The sequence below is a fragment of the Bos javanicus genome, chromosome 5 (assembly GCF_032452875.1).
Source record: "Bos javanicus breed banteng chromosome 5, ARS-OSU_banteng_1.0, whole genome shotgun sequence".
NCBI lineage: Eukaryota > Metazoa > Chordata > Mammalia > Artiodactyla > Bovidae > Bos > Bos javanicus.
Genome location: NC_083872.1, coordinates 111,322,148 through 111,345,765, shown reverse-complemented (window position 1 = coordinate 111,345,765; position 23,618 = coordinate 111,322,148). Strand labels below are relative to the sequence as shown.

At 58.1% G+C, this 23,618-nt stretch overlaps 1 protein-coding gene across 5 annotated transcripts in view; it reads right to left on the bottom strand.

Annotated features, from left to right (window-relative positions):
- MGAT3 (beta-1,4-mannosyl-glycoprotein 4-beta-N-acetylglucosaminyltransferase) overlaps positions 1-22,412 on the bottom strand; it is a 39,080-nt gene extending 16,668 nt beyond the window's left edge. The window contains exon 1 of one of the 5 annotated variants that reach the window (XM_061418589.1): positions 22,085-22,412. The gene's annotated coding sequence lies outside the window, so the exon portion shown is untranslated. The other 4 variants (XM_061418585.1, XM_061418587.1, XM_061418586.1 and 1 more) reach the window with 4 other exon arrangements.
- Positions 22,413-23,618: the final 1,206 nt, after the last annotated feature.

Below are 23,618 nucleotides of genomic sequence, written 5' to 3'. Positions count from 1 at the left end.
TCTCTGCCTGGCCCCTCCCTGGAGCCCCCAGGCCCACATTCCCCTCACCTGACCCGGTACCTGCCTCGGACCCCAGGGTGGCAAGCCACAGGTGAGGCAGTGTCCCGTCCCAGCGGCTGCAAGGCGCTGCCCAACCCAGTGCCCAGCCCACATGGCGGGAAGGCAGCTGCTTCCTCCCTGAGGACGGTTCCCCACCCCCCAGGCCAAGCAGGTAGGTGGCTACGTGATGAGTCGGCCTTGGCCTGGCCTGGCGCCAGCTCTGCCCTTCAAAGGGCCTGGCTTCCTGGCTCCACCTCCTCCCACTTGTCCAGGCCTCAGTCTCCTCATCTACTGAGGTGCAAACAGATAACCAGGTGGCGGGGCAGGGTGAGGCAGCCCCACCCTGGCGGAGCCGCTCCCCAGAGCCAGGAGGAGGAGGACCTGGGGTTTCCATCTCGCAGGTGAGGGGCCTGCTGGTACCCTGCACTCAGGAAACTGCAAGCCCAGCTCCTCTGGGGCCTCGCCCTGTTCCCTCTCTGGGTGGAAGGTCACTGTGAATCCTACCCTGATTCCCAGGACTGACTCAATGGACATGAGTCTGAGTAAACTCCAGGAGTGGGTGATGGACAGGGAGGCCTGGTGTGCTGCAGTCTATGGGGTCGCAGAGAGTCGGACACGACTAAGCGACTGAACTGATACCGCCCTGACTCCCAGAGGCTGCTGGGCGTGTCCAGTGGGACGCGGATGGGACACGGTGGAGGTAGACACAGGAGAGCTCGGAAGCAGGCTTGCTCCACTGGCGGCAGCCAGTGTCCCAGACGAAGTGGGGACCGGGATCTGGATCCAACTCTGCCCCTCAGAGGACCTGTGCTGTTCACCTGGACGGGGCCCAGCGCTCCGCCCTGGGGTGGGAGCAGGCAAGGGTGAAGGGCCTCGCTGCGGATGGCCTCGGATCAGAAATCAGCGAGCTACTCTACTGCCTGGCTCCATGTCCAAGTCCATGCTGGCCAGGGCCTTAGTTCTCTGTGTTAGGAATGGGCCTCTCCAGGGTCCTCCAGAGCGGGTCAAGACATGAAGCAGGCCCTGGCTCCGGAGGAGCGTGGCCGGCAGAACTGCCAGCGTTGGTGCTGCTGGAGGTGGGATGCGTTAGACGCCTTTAAACGCACTGCCCCCCACCCCGGGACTCCCTTCTCCCCCTCCATGCACCCCCAGGTTAGCCTTCGTCTCTCAGCAGGGGTCGGGGGGCCTCGACCCCCGCCTGCTCAGGAGCCCCATCTGCCTGAGGGAACCGCCCTGTCGCTCTGTCTGTCTGCCCCACAGCCCCACTGTGCCCATGTCCCTCTCTGTCACGCAGGGTCAGCCCCACCCAGTCGGGTGGCTGAAGGCCCGAGTGAGAGGACAGCCCCACGTGGGGGGCGGACCAAGGGCTCCGGGCCGGATTCTCTCTGCAGAGAGAGACGGGGCTGGGAGAGGCAGTGCCATGTGGTGCTGGAAGGGGGAGGAAGGCGGGAGGAGGCCAGGGTCCAGCCAGCGTGGGGCCAAGGCAGCAGGGAGGGGAGCGCAGGCCTGCAATAATAACTCAGGCAGGCTATTAATCATTAATAGAGCTTCTGATTGAAGGATGGAGAAGAACTCAGCTCCTTCCAGTATAGGACAGGAACACGCTGCCCGGCCTTCACGGAATGTGGCCAGAAGCCCGCTTCACGCAGGCCTATTGCTCATATCTTTATCAGTTCAGTTCAGTCGCTCAGTCGTGTCCAACTCTTTGCGACCCCATGGACTGCAGCATGCCAAGCCTCCCCTGTCCATCACCAACTCCCATCACCAGAGTTTACCCATATCTTTATGGAGCCCACCAAAGCCAGTGGGGAGGAGACTCCCCAGAGACCCCTGCATCTCGGGCCTGCAGCTCTTGGCCCACCTCCCAGCCACTCGTCCTTCCAGACCCAAATGACCCACCCTGGCCCGTCAGGACAAGAGGGTGACCAGAGCAGATGGCCCTGCCCTGCCTCAGTGTCCACATTTGCAGAACAGAGATTAGGCTCACAGCGAGGAGAAGCAAGGCCAGTCAGGCTGGGGCTGAGCACCTTCTGCCTCTATGAGAGCGCAAACTCATTTCCAGGCCCAGCACAGTAGGAGATGCCCCCAGCCCCATCTCTCAGGAGGTGGGTCAGGGCACTGTGATTTGGGCAGCAGCTGCCCAAGATCCAGAATCCAGAGGCACTGTTCTCAAATCCGGCCCCTGTGCCTTCGCACTCCTGTGCGATCCTGGGCAGGTCACTTAATATCCCTGAACCTCAGAGTCCCCCATCTGCAATGTGGGACCACCCCAGCCCCTTACCCTAGGAGGATTAAACAGGATAACACCCAAAGAGAGAGACCAGTCTGCTGAGCTTCCAGACTGGGGTCAATGCCCGCTCTCCACATGCCCTCCGTGTGCCTGGATGGCCTGGCAGGGATGCTGGTAGGGCAGCTGGCACTTCTCTCTGATAGTCCCCTCCTCCTCTTCCTCCTCACTGGTCTCCCTCTTGCCTGTATCTTTTTCCATCTTGAATTTTTTTTCTTTTTTTGGCCACCTCCGGGCATGTGGGATCTTAGTTTCCCAGCCAGGGACTGAACCCATCCCCTCCTGCAGTGAAAACACAGAGTCCTAACCACTGGACTGCCAGGGAAGTCCCCTCTCTTGAAATTCTCGATTTTTGAACAAAGGGCCCTACATTTTCCTTTGGCATTGAGCCCCACCAGTTCTGTCACTGCAAAGGCCCCATCGGGCCACATCCCCCTGCTCTGAACCCTCATCGCACTCAGAATAAAATCCCAACTCCTTTCTGTACCCACAGGCCCTGGCCATCTGGTCCCTGCATCTTTGCTGACCTCATGTCCCTCGTCCACGTGACTCCAGCCACAGTCACTGCCTCCCGTCCCTTCCACACCCCAGGCTCACCTGTCTCAGGGTCCTCACCCTGGCTGTTCCCTCCGCCCGGAATGCCCTTCCCTCGGATCTCCACATGCCGGCTGCCGCTCAGAGGGGCCTTCCTGACCAACCCGCTAAAGCCAGCTAAAGCAGTGGTCCCCTCCCCGGTCACGGGCTCCACAACACTCCACTGCGGAAGCCGTCTGTCTCCTTGTTTATGTGTTAGTGGTCTGTCTCCCCAACCCACACCCGGCTCCCTTGGAATGTCAACAACAGGAGAGCAGGGTCACCATGGGCCACAGTCGCCGGTCCCTGCTGCTCCCCACTCCCTAAGGGAAAGCCCACCCCGGAGCAGGAGCTTCACCAACAGCTGCTGAGTGAGTACTGAACCCGGATGGGAAGTGGTGCTAGACTCCACGCCTAGCAGGATGCTCTGCGCTGTGCTGAGAAAGCCCCCTGCCCCCTCCCCACTGAGATCAGCGCCATCCTTCCCAGGCAGGCAGCCCCGGCAGTGCCAGCCCCTCCCGCTCAGGCTCGCCCATCCTCCAGGGACAATGTACAAAGGGCCACTTCAGCTCCATCTCCAGCCCAGAAGGCCTGAGAGTGGGGGAAGGGAGGGGAGGAGAGCAGAGGGGAGGAGAGGGGAGGGGAGGGTCCGCCCCACCCCTTCTCTGTCCTCACGATGCTTTCTCTTGCTCAGGCTGGGTGGGCGAGAGAGTCAAGCTGCAGCTGGAGGAACTTTGTCCCAGGCGTTACACCCTGGGAGGTAGGGGTGGGAGAGTGCCTGTGCTGTGGGGGTGGGGGGGCAAGAGGGGGCCCGTGCCCAGGGTGGTGGGGGTGCCTAGGCACATGACGGAGGCAGAGGTTGGTCCCCGTGTTCCTAGGCAGTGGGAGTGGAAGGTCTCCCATGGGCACCTCCCCATGTGTACGGGCGTCAGGGTGCACCCATGTACGCGGGAGGCCCGAGCGCCGGCTGGGCTGAGGGACACAGATGGGCAGACTCCATGGGATCCCGGATGGGCCACAGGGAGGGCAGGGTTTTACAGTCAGTTCCCATCATGCCTGTGTGCCACCCTCGGCCGCAAGAGACGGCACAAAGAACTCGCTCCAACGGTTGTTCTAACAACCTGAGCCGATGACCCGTGACCTGAGCCTGGCACCCAGGACAGGGGGACAACTGCGGCCGTTACCAACTTGCCTCCTTCTGTGCCCCGCCGGTGATGTGAGCTGCCACCCGGGAGCCCATGCCAGGACCCCAGGAGCCACCCTAAAGCCTCCCTCTCACTGATCCTACACACCCGTCACCAAGGCGGGTCTATACCGTGTGCCCTGAACCCTCTCGAGCCCCACCCTTCACCCTGTGCCCGTCCCCCACTGGCCGTGCCACTGCCAGTGCTCACCTGGACAACAGCTGTGGCCTTCCTGAGGGGGCTCCCAGCCAGGTGCCCTGGAGCCAGGCAGGAGCCACATCTGACGCTGCCCCTCCCAGCCTCAGGATAAAGTCCAGATCTCTCAGGAGGCTCCAAGTTTCTGTGTAATCTTACACTCCCCGGCCCCATGCCGGGGATCAGGAGGGTTCAGCAGAACTGGACTTGACTTCCTCCAGGCCTCTCTGACCCTGGCCTGGCCCCCCCGATACCCCGGGGTCCCTAGCTCCAGCCCAGCACCTGCCACAGAGGCTTGGAGAACGAATGAGTGAAAGACCCCCCCCCTCGCCTCCCAAATCCACACACTACTTTTCAGTTAGTGCCGCTGGGCTCTCAGGCCTGGTCGGGGGCTTGGAAAGGTGGCTGCGAGTCCTAGCTCTGCCTGCCACATGACCTCTGGCTCAGGACGCCCCAGTGAAGAGGCTCGTCTGCGTGTATCCTCAGGGTCCCCTCCAAGGGCAGGTGGTAAGGGGGACACAGGGCACGACCCCATCCTCAGGGCGCTCTGGGCAACGAGCCGCCTGATGGCCGCGAGGAGGGGCAGGGAGGTGCAAAGTGAAGCAGCCGCACGTTAGGATCCTCCCACCAGGCTCACCACGTAGGTGCTCAGTGTACAGATCCAGGTCTGGCACACAGTAGGTGCTCAAGCAGCTGCTGCTGAGGGAGGAAATGGGCTTGAGCCTGGTTCTGCCACCCCAAGCTCTGCGACCCCAAGCAAAACTCCCACTCTCTCCAGGCTTGTCGGTGGCCTGAAAGGGAGGCTGGTAACGCTGCCTGAAGGCTCCCAGGAGGGTTTGGGGGCTGCACCTGGCCCAGCGGCCAAGGGAACCTGAGCAGCATAATTAACCTCCTGCTGGGCGCAGTCCTGAGCAGGTACACAGCTGGTTGGCTCTGCAGCTCTGGGCACCTGGTGAGCCTCCTCGAGGCTGAACAATGAGCCTTTTCTCTTTTCCCTCCCTGATTCTTCTCTGTCCGAACTGGCCTGTGAGGGGCTACAGCATCCCTGGGTCAGGACCTGACTGTCCCCACCAGGCGCTCTCCGTAAACCCTCACCACTGGAGGGGATATCACACAGGGCTGCTGGCGCTGGGCCCCTGCTCCTTAATTTCATGGGTGCTACCAATCTGTTCCTGCCAGTAATGACTTGGTCCTTCCTGCCCGCTGGACCCACGGAGCATTCTGGAACAGGCCAGCAGGTGCTCAGATTTCCCGCTGACCACAGGGTAGGAGACAGGGGATGAAATAGTAGCGACAGAAACATCAGCACAGGTGAGACGGGGCCAGGTGGCTGGGGTCCAGGCCTCAGCAATTCCGCTAACCCTGGGCACCACGAGCAGCATCCCCTTCGCAGGCGGTGTGCTTCGCCCTAGCTCATCTTCACAAGCCCACTTCACAGACGGGGAAACCGAGGCTTACAGAGGGGACGTGCCTCATCCAAGGAGGCCACGGGAAGGGACTGGCTCAGCGGAGGCCATGCGCATGCCCACTGCTGCTCCCCAAGGCAAGGGCCGCCCCATCCTCTCTGGACCTCAGTTTCCCACTGACGCCTAGGGGTGCAGACATGACCTTCCAGCTTGACCCGTATCAGCATTCCACGTTCCAACAGGCCACGTTCTAGGTTTGCTGCGCCATGTTCCCGCTCCAAGTTCTATCTTCTAGTTTCCCTGGTCTGAATTTGGCGGGGGAGGTTTCTACTTTCTGGGTGCTGTGTTCTGGGTTCTAGTTCCAAGGCTCGCCTCTCAAAGAAAGTTTGTAGCTGGAGGGACTGCCCGGGTGGTACAGTGGATAAGAATCCACCTGCCGATGCAGGAGACATGGGTTCAATCCCCGGTCCAGGAAGATTCCCCAGGCCGCGGAGCAACCAAGCCCGTGTGGCACAACTACTGAGTCTGAGTCCTGCAACTGCTGAAGCCAGCGCACCAGAGGCCACGCTCCGCAGCAAGACATGCCACCACGACGGGAAGCCCGCACATCCCAACTAGAGAAATCCCTGCGGCAATGAAGACCCAGTGCAGCCAAAAATAAATAAACTAATTTTTTAAAAAAGAGAGAAAGTTCTGCAGCCCAGGCTCTCCAGCCAACATGCTCCCTCTTCAGGGCACTGTGCCCTCCTCCTAGCACCAGTGGCGGCACTCACAGCCCAGGGCTCCGTGGTCCTAGAACAGCGAAAGCAGCAAGGAGGGCCCGCTTGGGCTCCCAGGGCCATGGTGGGATCACAGAGCACACCCACAGCCCCGGCAGGAATGCCCCTCCCCAACCCTCTCCTTGTCACCCCAAGATGCCGTCCTGACCACCCCCCATGCACGCTGGGCCCCCTTCCCCACTAGCCCGCTCTATAATGGCCCCACGAGACAGGCACTTCACAAGGGCAGAGACCTTGGGGCACTCGGCTTCTGGGTCATGGCCTGGCACCTCCTTGTGGGCACTGAATAAAAGCTTGCTGAATGAATTAGCTAGGCATGCTCGGGACTGGCAGGATTACACACGGGCACAGCCTAAGGGACATGCATTCATATGATGGAGGGGCTCCTGCTGTGTGTGTGCGTAGGTAACTCGCAAAAAAAAAAAAAAATGCACAAAAACACAGACATGATCACACCCTTCCCTGGCACGCAGCCCAGCCCCTGGCACAGAGAAGACACCCCATGATCAAGTGCTAAATGGATGAACGAGTGCTCTGTACCAAGGACAGAGTCAGGGGGCCGTGGCAGAGACAGAGATCGAGTTCCCACTTGGAATCGGGGCTCAGCTGTCATTAGGAAGCCCGTGACCACAGGTGAGAACTTGACTATGGCTCAGAAGGACTGCCGGAAATGCGCTTAGGGACAGGGTCAGTCAGGAAGACACTGGGCACAGGGGCTGGGGGGGCAGTAATGTCTACAGCCCTAGGGGTGCCTCTGGTTGGAAGGGGCAGAGGTGGCTTCCTAGGTGAATGGCAACATCTGGGTGGAGCTAGCTGGCTTTCCAGATGAAGAGTCCAGCACAGTAATGGCCCCAAGGCAGAAATGTGGGGTGCGCAGGGGAAGAGGTGCAAAGGCTGGACTGGGGCCACAGGAAGGAGGTCGGAGGTGTGGACAGAATTCTCGAGGTGCAGCATCCCAATACCCCCTGGCCTGGACTCTCACAGACCCAGTCTCCAGGGATGAGAGAGAAGGAAGCTGTGTGCACCAGTGCACCTATGCTGGGGGATGTCCCTGGGGCCGGGCAACTCCTACCCTGAGACCCCACAGCCAGCCTCCCTGGAGGCTACTCATGAGCAGGGACCCCAGAACCCAACAAATGGGGAGCTGGCTGTTCTCACAGCCCCTTTTCTTCTCTCTCTTAGAACCTAACTTCATCTTCCTGGTTCTAAAGGTTTCTCGTACATTCTGGGGAATCGAGACATCACAGCGAAAGAGACAGGATGATACCACTCATCAACCTGCCACCCCTGGGCTAACATTGTAGCCTAAGTTCTTGTAAACTTTTTTCCTGAGCACCTTTTTGCTGGAATGAACTATTGGCATGGATTTCCTGCCAGTTTGGGGGCAACACACATTTTTCCTAAGGAGCGTTGTCTCCAAGCCAGAGGACCAGAGGGCAGGCCAGGGGACTCTGCTCTCCTGGCCTCCTTTTCATCCACCCCCTGACCAGGACCTCACTGAGAAACACTCCAGTGTGGGAAAGGAATGGGGGCGGGGTGCAAACCCACAGTCCTGGGCGCTCCTCCTAGAGACCACAAAGCTCTGGGTCAGTGCCAAGCGCCCCAGGACTCAACGTCCCCTCTGTGAAATGGGCGGCCTCCTCTCTAGGCTGAGGTGACTGTCACCTGGCTGGACTGTGCTTCACAGCTGCTTCCAGGAGCCGTGCCAGGAGGCCCCTTGACCTTTTCTGTACCCCCCTCCCTTTGCCACTTGGACACATGAACAGCAGAGCAAGCCCCTCGGCTGCCCCTGGTGACCTCTACCCCAGCCCCTCGACCAGTCCTCTCTGTTCCACTCCACTGGCATCCTCCCCTCCAACCAGGCCCTCAACAGACCTCCCTGCACAAGGGTCTCCTCCCAGGCAGACAGACAGGAATCTGGGTAGTAGGAGCGCCGCGTGGCTTCCTGGAGGAGTCTTATAGGATGGATGAGTCAGGAGAGGAGAGGAAGGGCACTTGCAGACAGAGGGACAGCACCAGGACAGGCCGGAGGGGGAGCCGGCCCTGGCGCTGCTCGTCTGGGTCGGGGCGAGAGCTGGTGCAGCGCCCCTGAGATGCTGAAACGAAATCACGCCAGAAAGCACCAGCGTCTCCTCCCCATTCGTGCCATAAACATGAGTTGTGACACACGCACAGTCCCAGGTGATGGTCGGGAAGGCACCTTCTCCACCATTCACCTAAACCGGCTAATCTGCCTTGTTTCCAGAAGTGGCCCTCACTCTCCATTCTCAAAATCACCATTCAGCAAACACTTAAATACTTTTCAAGTGCCTCCTCATGTGAGGCACAGTGCCAGCCCCCCAGAGAGTGCCCGTGTGCCCAGCTCAGGAACCAGTGCCCCTCACTTAATGGGCAGCTCCCCTCCCCAGTCCTTCTTCCCAGTCACCTCGATTCACCCAGACCAAGTGCCGGGCCCCCAGTAGAAGAGGAAGGCAGCCACGAGGGGCTTGTGCAAAGTGCTAAGCAAGCTCTGGGGTGTTCCACAGTCAGCCTGGGACCTATTCCCTCGAGGAGGTGGCAGCAGCAGGTGCTGAGATAAAAGCAATGGGCTTGGGAAAGGAGGGATGGGAGGGGTGGGAGCAGAGAGAACACAGGAAGCAGCTGAGTCACAGAGGCTAAAGGGGTCTCCTAAGGCAGCATGGAATTCGTGGGGCCAAGCAGTGGTTCCTGGAGTCCACAGGCCTCAGAATCTCCAGGAGATTCAAAACCATAGATTTCCAACCCTCCCTCCCAGGGTGGGATTCTGACTCGGTGGGGTGGGGAGGGGAGCCCGGAAAATGCATACTATCCCCCTGGTGCCCAGGCAAGGCTGAGCGGGCCTTCCTGAGGCAGGGTCCCAGGCCTATGAGAAGGAAGCAGGGCAGCCCCAGGGCCCCCACAGAGGGCGGGGTGGGGGAGGCGGCAGTCCAAGGCGTCCGAGCCGCACACAGAAGTCATCTCTGGGTGATGGAAGGGCCTGGACAAGCAGCCCCATCCTACAGGCTGGGGACCTACAGGCTGGATATGATGGATCCCAGCCCTGCCACTTCCCGGCCCTGGGTCCCCAGCCCCTTCGCATTGCCAAATAGGATAATAATAGTACCTACCTCGTGGGAAGTTAGGAGGTGTCTCTGAGATAATGCAGACAAAGTGCTCTGGCCCAGAGCCCAGCACATAGTAAGTGCTCGATAAATAGCTGCAAATTATTATGACTGCAAAGTCCTCCATCGCGGGTCTCTGGCATCCAGACTCTCAGAGACGGCCTCTGGCCACCCTCCCTTGGTCAGACCTCAGACCGCCTGGCCTGCTCCTTCTGGGAAATTCCTGGCCTGCCTAGAGGGGTAGCCAGAGGCCGGGCCCTCAGGAGACCCCAGCATCAGCACAGACTCCTACCTTCTGTCCTGGCCTTCACCCCGCACCCCACCCCACCCCACCCCCGGGATTCCCACTTCGGTGGGAACCAAAGTCTTAGCCAAAGAAGCTCTAAACTCATAAGACAACAGAGTAATTAGGTGTGTGAATGATTCCTATTGTTCTGATTTTATTTTTATAGAAAGGATGAAAAGAAGTGAGCCCACAGGAGAATTTCAGCAATGTAAGGAAAAGTATTCCGTTAACTTTCTGGATTACGAGCAAGGTCTTGGGCCCCTGGTCAGCCTATTCTAGACGATGCGAGGGTGGCCCACTACCCTTCCACCCGCCCAGGCCTGCTTCCAGCCCTTGGGAAGTTCTCGCCCCTTCCTGAAGCCTCTTTCCCCTTCTGGGAAGTGGGGACAAGCAAGGTCCCTGTGCCATTCTGCTGCGAGTGAGGCTGCCCACTGGAGCTTCAGTGTCCTTGATCAGGGATGGAGGAGGAGGAGGAATAGGTGGAATGTTCCCCTGGCTGAGAATCACGCATTCATTCATTCATTCATTCGTGCTCCTGTAGGTCCACGGGGCTAAACACACAATAACAAACACGCTGGCATCACGCGGAGGCCTCTGGTGAGTGACAGAGTGCCAGGGGACAGAAGGTGGAACAGACATTCAGGTGGTGAGAACAGCATAAGCAAAGGAATAGAATCTGAGGTTTGGGGCCTGTGTGGACCACATCTCAGAGCTCTGTTAGGCTAAAGCATGGGCTCCAGCAGGGCCACTCTACACTAAGGCCCAGGCCAAGGTCGAGGGGAGTCCCTGGGAGGAGAAGAGGTTAGAGAGGAGAGAGGCAGGCTCAGAGGTGTGGAGGGAAGGAGACACCCGCCATTCCCCCTCCCCTCCTCCCTGTGGCTGCTTACTCAGGGTAGTCTCTCGCCCACCCTCAACCTATCCAGTGCCCTCCAACAAGCCCTCCTCAGCTCCAGAATCAGGTGGCCGCTCCCCAAGTCTATCTGACCAACAGCTCCTGGGGACCTTCCTCCTTATTCTACTGTTATTTATTAAGCACCTACTGAATGCCTGGGTGCTGTACCGGCTCCCATGGTGAGACTGTTAAACTGTTGGCAGCTTGAAATCAGTCCTGCTGGGAAGATTTACACCACGTAAAACTGGCCAGCACTGCTCATCGGTGAGCCAGCAGACCACTGCCCCCCATGCCCAAGAAATGGGTGCTGCTGCTGCTGCTGCTGCTAAGTTGCTTCAGTCGTGTCCGACTCTGTGCGACCCCAGAGACGGCAGCCCACCAGGCTCCACCGTCCCTGGGATTCTCCAGGCAAGAACACTGGAGTGGGTTGCCATTTCCTTCTCCAATGCATGAAAGTGAAAAGTGAAAGTGAAGTCGCTCAGTCGTGCCTGTCTCCCAGTGACCCCCATGGACTGCAGCCCACCAGGCTCCTCCGTCCATGGGATTTTCCAGGCAAGAGTACTGGAGTAGGGTGCCATTGCCTTCTCCAAGAAATGGGTACAGAGAGGCAGGACCCAGCCCATGGGGACTCACAGACAGAGGGGAAGACAACAAGAAAGTGGACCACACATCGACTGTGGCAGGCTAGGCGAATAGGGAGACTCATTCTAGAAGTGGGGCAGCGAACGCCCACTGGAAACTGAACGGAGCTCTTCAAAGAGCAATAGTGTGCATCTCCCCCACTTTAGAGACGAGGAAACTGAGGCACAGGGAGACAGAGTCACTAGCCTACTGTCATGTGTAAGAAGTGACGGGATCAGAGTCCGAACCTGGGCCGCTGGATCTGAAATTCTTGCTCTTTCTGCACTTGACTGCCTCATGGCACAATTATCGAGACTGCTCCCTACCTGCCAGCAGCCAGCACAGAGCTAGGCAGACCATGGGTATCTGTGCCCATGTGCCCAGGGGTATCTGCTGCCCAACTCAATTTGAATCTCTGGTGGGCAAGGCCTCTGTCCTCTCCACCAGGCTGCCCAGGAAAGCGCCCCTCGCAGGAGGACATCATGCTGTTGGCCAGAATATCTGAAGAAACTTCTGGAAGGGAGCCCTGATCCCATGTGGTAGACTAGAGAGCTGGGAAGGGGTGTACCGTGCGGTGGCATGGAGAACAAAAATTGGCCTTGGGGAGCAGAGCAGAGTCCCCTGCTCGACCTGGCCAGGGGCCAGAAGGTGGTGGGTGTCTACACAGGCAAAAGGAGGCTGTCCATGCAGACCACCCTGCCTGGGTCACTCTTCACTGCTACTTTTGTCTCCTCCGAGGAGGACAGGGACACTCAGCTCCCCCAAGCCTCAGCTTCCTCCTGGTCACAACCACCATGAAGTGGACATGACCTGCCAGCTGGTATCAGCGTCCCTGTTACACAGGTGAAAATACCCATGGAGCTGCCAGCTGTTTCCTAGGTGCTTCTCAGGTGCTGGGCATACCTGTACATGTAGACACAGCATCTCATGCAGTCCTTGCCACAACTCAGTGAAGGAATCTCCCCATTTGTCAGACATGGAAACTGAGGTTCAGAAGGCTGTCCGGCCGAGGTGGTCCGGCTATCTCAGTGAAAGTGATCAGCAATGTCAAGCAGCCCTGACCACATCAAGGGCGCTAGGCAGACCTGCAGCAGGGGGTCAGCTGGGCCAGCCGGTGCCATCCCAGCCAGGCTCCTTGCTGTCCTCATGCCAGCTCCCTGGGGTGGCCCACCACCTCGCCTCCACCTGGCCTTCCTTTTCCTCCAGCCTCGCCTCTTCTCTCTTCAGTGGCTTCTCATGGCAGCCCCCAGCAGGGCTTTGGCTGTCCCCCACCTCCAGCTCTCGCATACACTCAGCACATCTTGGAGCCTTGCCTTATCCATCCCTCTGCCCAGAATACCCTTCCCACTTTCTCTCCCAAGCAAATCCTTCTAGCTTCCTTTTATGTCTTTCAGCAAGTTCTCTCTCCCCCGGGGGTGGGGGGGGGAGGGCGGTGCTGGGGGCCCCTTTTTCAAACTTTCCCAGGAGCCTGTGTCTATCTCTTCAGCTGGCAGAAACATTGATAACCCTGCAGAATGGTCAGCTCCGCCCGGTGAGGCATTGGGGGGAGTGGGGTGAGGTGGGGGGAGGAACTTGTCTTACTCTTCCTTCCATCCCCAGGCTTGGCCCATTGCCTGGATTTTTAGTAACTGCCCGGGAGGTGACACAAGTCTTCCCCATCGAGGCAGATCTGGGCTGGTGGCCCAGGAGTGGAGTGCTATGTGGACCCAGAGAGAGCCGGGCTTGGGGACCAGAGAGAGAGCTCACTGGGGCAGTGGTCCTGCCCACCTCTAGGAAGTCTCCTGGAGCCTAGAGTCACCCGACCTCAGGTCACTAGGGCTGGCTGAGACCCATCTCTGCCTCTCTGGCACTCCAGCTCAAGCACAGACCCCCCTCCCCAATACAACCCAGGTGCAGTCCCCTCCCCACCCCCGGTTCCAGAACCCACTATTTGCAGATATTTATAGCACCCTCCCCCAGCCACGTTCCCTCCCCCGCCCTGGGCAGTGCGGTGGAAAGAGCGGGAGCCCCCCCACCAGAAAGGGTTGGGGTTCTTTCTCCACCTCCCTCGGTCTGATCCCGGCCTCCGCATCCGCCCAGCACCCCGACAGCGCCAGGGCCTCGGCCGCGGCCGCGCCGCAGCCCGGGGTCGGGGGGTAGGGGAAGGCGGGAGCCGAGGCCTCCCACCCCCAGCCTCGCGGCGCGCGGGAGGTTTGTCAGGGGCGCGGTGCACAAAGCCTAGCTCAAACCCAGCGCCTCGGGGACGCCCCCTGCCCAGGCCGGGGGTCAGGGGAGTGGGGGGGTCGAGGGAATGAGGCTTTGCCCTCCCGGGCCACAGAAAGCTCAGCTGAGCAGCCAGGTTGGGGGAGGGGGTGCCAGAGCTGAGTAGCCGCCCCAGCATCCGCCCCCCATCTCGGCCCCCACCCAGACCCCCCAGCCTGGTGTTCCCGCCCCCGCCCCCAAAGGTCACGCTCGGGGATGGGGGCTGTGGGAGCTGTGACTGGGGCGGGGGGCACAGCGAGCGCGGAGGAGGAGGCGCAGGGCCAGGAGTGCCGGGGTGCGGGGGGCTGCGACGCGGGCCCCCAGGACACCAGGGTCAACTCACCCATCGCCCGCCGGGTCTCAGCGGCGGCGGCAGCAGCAGCGGCGGCGGCGGCTCCGCGGCCCCCGGGGCCCCCGGCGGGGAGATGCTGGCGTTCGCCGCAACCTCTCGCCCCATCCCGGGCTCCGGCGGCGGCGGCTGCGGCGGGCGCCCGGCATCGCAGGCAGCGCGGCCCCGGCCCGGCCCTGATCCCCGCCCCGTCGCCCCCGCCCCCACCTCCAACCCGTCCCACGGGCCCGGCGCGGCCGCCTGTCTGCACCCGGGGGCCGCGGCGGGGACCCGGCGAGCGGACCCCGGCGGGGGAGGGCCCCACGGGAGGCAGGCGGGGGGTGCGGAGGCGAGGCCCGAGCGCGGCGCGTAGAGGGGCAGCTCCGGCCGGGCTCGGGCGGCTCCGGCCCCCGCCCCGCCCCCACCGGCGCCCCCTTCCCTCCGCCGCCAGCCGGGCTCCGCTCGCCGCGCGGGGCCGGGGACGCCTAGGACCGCAGTCTCAGGCCGCCGCTGCTCTGCGCCTCCCGCGTGTGCGATCAAATGTGTGTGTGTGTGTGTGTGTGTGTGTGCGCGCGCGCGCCCAGGCGCGCGAGATCCTGCCTGTGACCGTGCGTGCGCCAACCCACGGCCCGGTGCGTCCTGTGCGTGTGTGTGTGTGTGTGTGTGTGTGTGTGTGTGTGTGTAGGAGATGAGAGGCGGAGCGGGTCAGAGTGTGTGCGTGTCTGGCATGTGCATGCGTCTGCGTGTCCGATTCTGTTGTGCGTGGATGCATGTGTCTGTTTTGCCGTATGTATGGGTCTGGGTGACCCAGGCGTGTACCCGAGTCTGTTCCTGTGTGTACATGGGCGTGGATCCCAGCCGCTGTGCCTGCGTGTACCTGGATAGTGTTTGCGTGCACACATCTGTGACCATGCAGAGAGCCGTCTGGGTCTTGTGTTGTCTGCGTGCCTGGTCCTGGGCGGCTGTGATGATGTGTATACGCTGCTGTGACCGTGTGCAAAGGGCCTGGTATTGTGTTGTATGTATCGCTGCGGGCCTGTGACCACTTCTACACGTCTGTGTGTTTGTAAAGATCGCCGATGTACACTGGCCTGTGGGCCTTGGGCCTTGGGCCTTGTCCCGCCTGTATCCTTCTGACCCCTCCATCCAGGCATATGACCAATGCAATTCTGTGCTCCCTCTATTCCAGGCCTGGCCCACTGACTCCCGGTGGAGGACTTTGCTCCCCACCCCCACCCCATCCCCCTCGGCGGGCACTCAAAGCCCAATGGTCCTGCCCACCTCCTGCGTCTCCTCTTCTGGTGCACAACCAGCAGCGGTTCTCCGAGCGCCCACCATTTCACACCTTGTCTCCTCATGCTTGTGCACGGGGCTCGAGGCGGCCTCCGCGTCCTTCCCGCCCTTCCAGGGCCGTGGGCTTCCGCTTCCGCTCATGTGAGCCCCGCTAGCAATCACTTCCGCCTATGTGTGTAAGCGGGTGCAGGTATGCAGCAGCCTCGCTGTGGACCAGCGGCGACGGCACCGGGAGGGCAGTGAGCTGCCTGCAGGCTAAGCACCCACAAGGTTCTCAAGAGCAGCCCCAAGGGCCTTTGGAGCCCTCTCCTGCTGTTCTTCCTGGTTCAGGTGCTCCTCGCCTACCTTTGTCGATTCTTGCTAAGCAGCCAGTCAATCTTGTCCAACATTTACTTGAGCAGGACACTCTCCTCCCTGAACACCTGATGGCTCCCACTTGCTTTCAGCTTAAGCTCAGTTCTTGAGAAGAAAAGGAGGCCTTCGTGACATAGACCTTCTGCTATTTACCTCTGCCGGTTAGTACCCTCTAAGCCCAAAATGAGCAAACTATTGTCTGCAAGGGCGATATAGTAAATATTTTAGGCTTTGTTGCTCATAGGGTCTCTGTCTCAACTACTCTACTCTGCCATTGTGGCATAAAATCAACCATAGATATTGTGTACAGGAATGAGTATGACTGTGTTCTAAGAAAACTTTATTTAGGGACACTCAAGGTAAACCATTATTCTTTTGATTTTTTACTCCAACCACTTGGAAATGTAAAAACCATTCCTAGCTGGCACTACTCTTAAAAAAAAAAAAAAAAAAGAAACTTTAGTCAATCAGTCTTGTCCAACTCTTTATGACCCCATGGACTGTACCAGGCTACTCTGTCCTTTGGATTTCCCAGGCCAGAATAGTGGAGTGGGTCACCATGCCCTCCTCCAGGGGATTTTCTTGACCCAGAGATCAAATGCGAGTCTCCTGCACTGCAGGCAGATTCTTTACCCTCTGAGCCATCAGGGAAGCCACACTATGCCTTATGTATCATCTGCATGACTCACCTGCTTCAGTTACTCTGTCACTAGCTCCCCCACCCAGATCCCAACTATTCTACCCTGAAAATATGTCTTGAGACTTCTCTGTTGGTTCATTGGCTAAGACTCTGTGTTCCGAATGCAGGGGCCCGAGGTTCGATTCCAGGTCAGGGAACTAGATTCCACATTTCACAAATGAGTTCTCATGCTGCAACTAAAGATCCCACATGCTGCAACTAAGACCAGGGGAAGTCAAATAGATAAAGTGCATTGCAACAAGTGACAATTAAGTAATGTTAAAAAAAAAAAAAAAAAGTCAGCCTTCGCTTCTCCCCCACTTGCCTTGCTAGCAGACTCTCTGCCCTTGTTGCTCAATCCCTACAGAATCCTCACTACTGTTCACACACACTCACCTCCACCTTGCCGTGGCCATCACTCCACCTCTGCCTGGGGATTCCTGCCATCTGGAAAGGACCCTCTTAGAGACACTTTTCCTTGCCCAGCCATGTTCCGCAGGAGAATCTTCTCCCACGGCCTCCTGCAGCACTGTGGACATCCCTCGGCCCAAAAGAGAAGCCCTGTTGCAGGTCTGGCTCCCCCAGCGAACTTCTCCAGAAACCTGGATGCTGGCCCAGCACCAAGCTGGGCACAAAATATCACATCCCTCACTTTTCACAGCTCCCAGCAAAGGGGAGGAGGTGAAGTGACGTGCCCAGGCTCAAGTTCAGGTTTATGGGGCTTTCTCAGTCTTCACTCTCTTTGCCAGGATGCTCCTGGCAGCTGGTCCATAGCCTTCATCTGTCACCTAATGTGTGCTCTTTCTGCCTCTGACAAACGTTGGCGCCCCACAAGACCACAAGCCCCACAATTCCAAATCAAGCCCTGAGCCACAAATATGCCTTTTGTCCTTTGAAATCATTTAACTGATTTGGGTGGGTAGAGAATAATTTCACACAGTACAAATCTGAAAATTATTGAAGGGTGGCCAGTGGAAAGGAAGCTTCCTAGCCCCAGCCCAGGCCTCCCAGATCCCCTCTATGTAAGGATTTTACCCTTGTGACACTTTTTTTTAATGCAGCTCATTTGGTGTGAAGCCATTTTGCTGTGACCTAAAAACTAATTCATCACACTTGTAGCTTGACTCCTTTTTTTTTTTTTTTTTTTTAACGATGTGCAAAATAGATGTGGTCATCTATCATTGAGCCCCCCAGGCCCTCCCTGTGGGGCCGAGTGAGAGATAAGGGTGTGGGCAGATCACTGCGTGGTGGTAACTGGGTTCAGGAACCAGAGACATCTGGCTTCAGTCTGAGTTTTTGTGTCGATGACTTAAACCTCAGTTTCCTCGTTTGTAAAATGGGAATAAGGACGTTTCCTTCATAAGGCCACTCAGAGGGGCTTCCCTGATGTCTCAGTGGTAAAGCGTCCTCCTGCCAATGCACGAGACACAGGTTCAATCTCTGGTGCAGGAAGGTTCCCGCATGCTGTGGAGCAGCTAAGCCCGTGCTCCACAACTATTGCACCTTTGCTCTAGAGCCTGGGAGCCACAACTACCAAAGCATGATCCAAAACAAGACATGCCACCAGTGAGAAGCCCGCATAACCCAGAGCAGCCCCGGCTTGCCGCAATTAGAGAAAGCCTATGTGCAGCAACGAAGACCAAACACAACCAAAAATAATAAATAAAAATTAATTTTTAAAAAAGATCACGCATGCTGCAATGAATATCAAAGATCCCACATGCTGCAATTAAAACCTAGTGCAGCCAAATAAATAAATAAAAGAGACCTGGGCTCTAATCAGCTTCTCTACCTGTTATAATCATGTCACTGCACTAAGCCTCCATTTCCTCATCCAGAAAATGGGAATGATTGCTGCCCAGTCATCACATTGATATCAGTGGAACCTGGACAGTTCCATCCTCTCCCTCCCACTTGCTCACTTCCTCTCCTGTCTCCACACCATCAAAGGGGGTGTTGGGGAGGCAGAGGCTTGGAAAGTGCTCCTCCCTCCCCACCCTTCCCTTGGGGCCAGGCCACCTGACAAGGAGGCTGTGGGAGCCTGAAGCTGAGAGAGGTCTGGGTACAAGATTATCTACCCAAGACAGGTGTCACCTTACAGATCTGCTGTCCCCTTTCACCTGGGGCCTGTTTGGCTCTGGGAACAATTGCTAGGTCTGTTATCCCTTTTGGCAGCTGCTGCCTGACCAGTGGGAGCTATGTTCCCCTTCTCCTTCACTTGGCCCTGGGTCTCCAGGTGAGAAGTCCCCTGAGCCGTGATGAGGCCCAAACACCTGCCCTGCCAAGGCTCCTCAGGGGCCAGGAGCCTGGTGATGCCATAGGCAGTATGAGCTGGCTCAAAGCTATGGCTTAGGGAATTCCCTGGCTGTCCGGTGGTTGGGACTGATCCTGCAAGCCTCACAGTGGTGCAGCCAAAGAAAAAAGAAGCTTCAGCTTATTCATCTGTGTAATGGGCATGAGATGGCCGCCTGAGAGCATGTGGGTTAGCAGCAGGAGCAGGATATTAGTCCCCTTCCTTCCTCATCACCTGCCACATGAAGTCACCGGACTGGCTCTCCTACCCTCCCCTACATGCACTCCATTCATTCATTCATTCATTACTGAGCCCATCTCCCAAGCACACAGCAAGCAGCTCTCTGAAATGCTTGCAGTTTCTCCAGCCTGCCCAGAGAGCCTCTCTGAAAAAACTCCTACTCATCCTTCAAGACCCAACCCACATAACCCCTAACCCTGAAAGCCTCTCTGGTTTCCAGAGGCCTTGCTCATGCCTGATTTGTAGTCTCCACCTCAAGGCCTCTGGTGGTACGGACTCTGCCTGCAATGCCCTCCCCAGCCTCATCTCTAAGTATTTATTCCACCCATCCGGTCCTCCAGGGTGAGGTTACAAATGCCTCCTCTCCATGGAATCTTCTCCGACTTCCCCTTCCTGAAGTTCACCTTCATGGCCCACTATGGGTGTCCAGGGCCCTCTTAGGCCCCTCAGCACTTCCTGTCTGATGTTCTGACCTCCATGACTGGCCTCCTGGTGAGCTCTTAGGGCATAAACATGAGATGGGTCACCCTGCTCAGTTCAGGGGGACAGAGAGCTCCACGGCAGGGAGTCTAGTCTTGTCTGGGCCAAATGCTGCTGGTTAGAACCTCTCTGCCTGGATGACTTTCAATAAGTCCCCTTTCTCTCTGCAAACCTCAGTTTCCATACTTGTCAAGAGGAGGGGATAGATTAGACAGGAGTCTATTACCTGGGAGGTCAGGGGGTCCAGGAGTCTCCTAAAATTTCCTGTGGCATGGTGTGTGTTTGTGAGTGTGCACACATGTGGGTGAACATGGGTATGGGTATACCCGCACGTGGATGTGATTTTGTGCTTGCGCGTGTGAATGTGTATGAGCACATGTGGCTTGTGGACGTGTGCGTGCACACCTGTGTGCTTTTGTGGGAGCGGGCCCATGGCTGTTATTGGGTCCTCAAAGGATTGGGGGCCAGCTGAGGCCCTTCAGAGGCCCCTCCCCCAATTCTCCCATGCTCCTCCCACAGCAGAGGGTCCTGGGGCTCCCCAGTTGCCTCTCACCCCTCCATGGCTCTCACCTGCATTCTTTTTTGTTTTAAATAGCCGTTGTTGCTTTATTTATTTATTTTTAGCTGCTCCTAGATCCCCGACCAGGGATCGACCCTGTGCACCCCCGAAGTGAAAGCGCAGAATCTAAACCACGAGACCACCAAGGAAGTCCTTCACCTGCATGCTTGCCATAGCTTTGCTCCTGGTGCGTCTGCTCCACCCTATAGAGCAGTCAGTGCATTTCTAGAAAGCAACAAGGCAGATCCAGCGCTCAAATCCTGCTATGGCTCCCATCTCACCCAGCATGAGGCCAGAGTCCTTCAGGAGCCACAAGGGCCCGCCTGGTCTGGCCTGCTGCCCGCCTCCACCCCCCGCCCCATCCCCCTCCATGCTCCCTGAACTCATCTACCTCCTTGGGGCGGGCTGTTCTCTCCTCTGGAGTTCTCTCCTCCAGATGCTCTTCCCCAGATACCACATGGCTCCTCCTCCTCCCAGTCTCAGTGCAAACTCAGGGCCTTCCCAAGCACCCTCTTTAGGTGCAGGCTTCCGGATCACTCTGCCTTCTCTTCTTTATTCTTAGAACTTTTCACCTTCAACATACTAGGTAATTTCCTGTGTCTTGTCCTTTTGCTTGTCTCCCCTACTAGACATAACCCTTAGCAGGGCAGTGATATTTGTCCTGACCCCGCTGTCGGTTCTTCAGTACCCACAAGCCTGGCACATAACAGCGGCTGGGTAATCTCTGTTCATAGGAAGGAAGCCTCCTCCCTGCCCCCCACCGAATGTGTTGAGGGTCACCCCTGAAATTTCCCAGGTAGCGCCATTGGTAAATAACCTGCCTGCAAAGCAGGAGACACAAGAGACATGGGTTTGATCCCTGGGTGGGGAAGATCCCCTGGGGAGGAAATGACCATCCACTCCAGTATTCTTGCCTGGAAAATCCCATGGACAGAGGAGCCCGGAAGGCTACAGTCCATGGGGTCAGAAAAGAGTAGGACATGACTGAGCATGCATGCATGCGTTATCTGTAAGTGTCTTTTGTGTGGGCCTTGAAGACTGCTGGGAGCCTAGAGAGAGAAGTGCCACCCTTCTGGGTGAGGGAAGACCTTCGGACTGGAAGCATCCCCCCACTGGGGCCAAGGCTGCTGTGTGGTTGTAAACCGAGGTGATCCAGCAGCCCAGTCATGTCTTGTGCCATGAGCCGCACACTTAGCTGGATCCTGGCAACCTCTCGTAGAAACTCGGGAGCCCGTTCCCTCTCCACCACGTTTGCCTTCCCTGGAGACCCCCAAGCCTTGCACACTGGATCCCCCATCGAGGAAACTGATTGATAGAGCCCCCCCGACAGCTGAGAGCACAGCCAGGACACAAGCCCAGAGCCAGGGCTCCAGTGACCAGGGGCTAGGTCCCTCCCCGAGTCCTCTCCTCCTCACAGCTGACCCCATCCAGAGAGGAAGGCGAGCACGTGGGGCAGGGGGAGTGCAAGGTTACATCCGTTCACAGATTGAGCACCTACTGTACATCAGGCCCTGGGCTAGAGCAGTCAGACTCATCCCTGACCCCAGGAGAAGCTGGGCCAGTGGGGTGCCGAGACAGCCACAGGCCCCCGGCGGCTGGGAAGGTAGAGGCAGCATCTCAGCCAGGCCTCGAAGGCTGGGGCAGATTTGGAGATGGGCATCCAGTACAAGGCTAGGCAGGGAAGGGACTAGTTACAGCCAGAAAGCGTGCAGGGGACAGGCAGGGAGTGAGTCAGCCCGAGGGTCTCCACAAGCTCCAAAGACACCAGAGACGCTGAACACTGGGCTAAGTCACCAGCTGAGCTAGGAACACCCCCTATGGCAGATGGCAGCCCAGGAGGGTGGCCTGCTGGAGGGAGGCCCTGGGGCTGGGTCCCCGAGGGCACAGCTCTGGGTCACATCAGTGGTCCTACCAGCAGAGAGAGGTTCACAACCACACCTGCGTGCTTATGCCTGGCACCTGCTTGGAGCAGGGCACGCCCACCAGGAGACTTCCCGTTCTAGTGCCACTTACACATACACGCTCAGCCTTGGACACAGAGCCCCATGGACACACCCCTTGTACACTCACAGAGGACACACACCCTGCAACCCTCAAAACCCTACTGGGTGCTCCCCACAAACTCACATGACAACATTCCTTCCAGCCTCAGCCGGGAGGGCAGGACTGGGCTGGGCCCACCCGGAGCCCCCTCCGGCCTGTAGCTGCTGCTCCCATCGGCGCCCCCAGCACCTACCCTGGCAAAGGTGCCTCGAAACTCCAGAAACAGAGGTGGGGGCACCAGCCCACCTTGCTGACTCACGGCCTGTCCACCCGACGGCAGCTTCCGCTCCTGGGGCCCATCAACGAGGTTCCGGCCTCACAGCTGCTGGGCCACCACCTGGCCCACACCCCCTCGGTCACCTCTCCCCAGCCCGGAAGGCAACCTCTGGACGTCCAGACTGTTTTCCCTGTCTGAGCCTGTACGCCCTGGGCCCACAGGTGGTCCTTGAGGGGTCTCAGAGGTCCTTTGGGTCAGCAGGTTTTCTGGTCCTTTTGATGACCAAAAATGTAAATAATGTGGGTGCTGCGGGGAGCCCAGGCTGTCCAGCTGGAGCCGGGCTGCTGGGTGGGAGTGGAAGAAGAGCAAAATTCACCCAGAAATATGTCTGTGGGTTGGCCACAGAAAAGGCCCCGGGCGGGGCTGGCACTCCACCTGGGGACCTGAGCCAGCACCAAGGGTTCAGCTGCTAACCTTGAGCCCATGTGCACCGTGAGGCTGCCAGGGCTGCCTAGACGTGGCTCGACTGAGCCTCACCTTCAAGATCATCTCCTCTGACCCCTGACCCACGTGGCTCTGCTTACATGCCTCCTGTGATGTGCTGCTTGCTGTCTCCCTTGACAGCTCTTTTCGGTGGGACAACTTCAGCTACTAGAAATCCTAGATCCCACTGCCTGGAGTTGGTCCGAGCAAGTCAGCTTCTTCACTGGCACCACCATCCTTCAGAAACTGGTTAGAGTCCCTGCACCACTTCTCCCAGGATCTTTAGCGGCTCCTCCGATGCAGGGTTGTCAGAACTTTCCAACCCGGCCTTTCTCCCACTTGCCCCTGCCTTTCCCCAGACACGACCTGACTAGTACAGCCCGAGGGCCTCTCCCTCCCCTGATAGGCCTCAGCTTCATATGGCCTGTTTTTGCGGTCAGGCTTCTGGCCTCTCTTACACACTTCCTGCTAGCTGCTACCTGCAGTTCAGTTTCCTCTTTTGTAAAATAGGACTAAGACTCATATCTTCTGCATATGAGTTGTTGTAAAGATGGAATGAGTTTATACATGTCAAAATGCTTAGAAAACGTAGCTAGTGCCATTATTACTGTTTGTAGATGGTTATTGTCCAGAGGGGCTTCCCTGGTGGCTCAGCAGTAAAGAATCCACCTGCAAAGCAGGAGCTGCAGGAGATGCGGTTTCAATCCCTGGGTGGGGAAGATCCCCTGGAGGAGAGCATGGCAACCCACTCCAGTACTCTTTCCTGGAGAATCCCATGAACAGAGGAGCCTGGTGGGCTACAGTCTATACAGTCTATAGCGTCTCAAAGAGTCGGAGATGACTGAAGCGACTTAGCATGCATGTGGTCTAGAAACTGCAGCCCCGCTCCTCAGTGACTTCTCCTCCTCTTCTGAAAGTTTGGGGTCATGGAATCTTCTAGATGGGAGGGCCTTTAAAGGCTACTGAGTCCCAGTCTAACCCCATTATACTAGTGAGGAGACAGGAAGAGGACCCAAAGAGGCTCTGT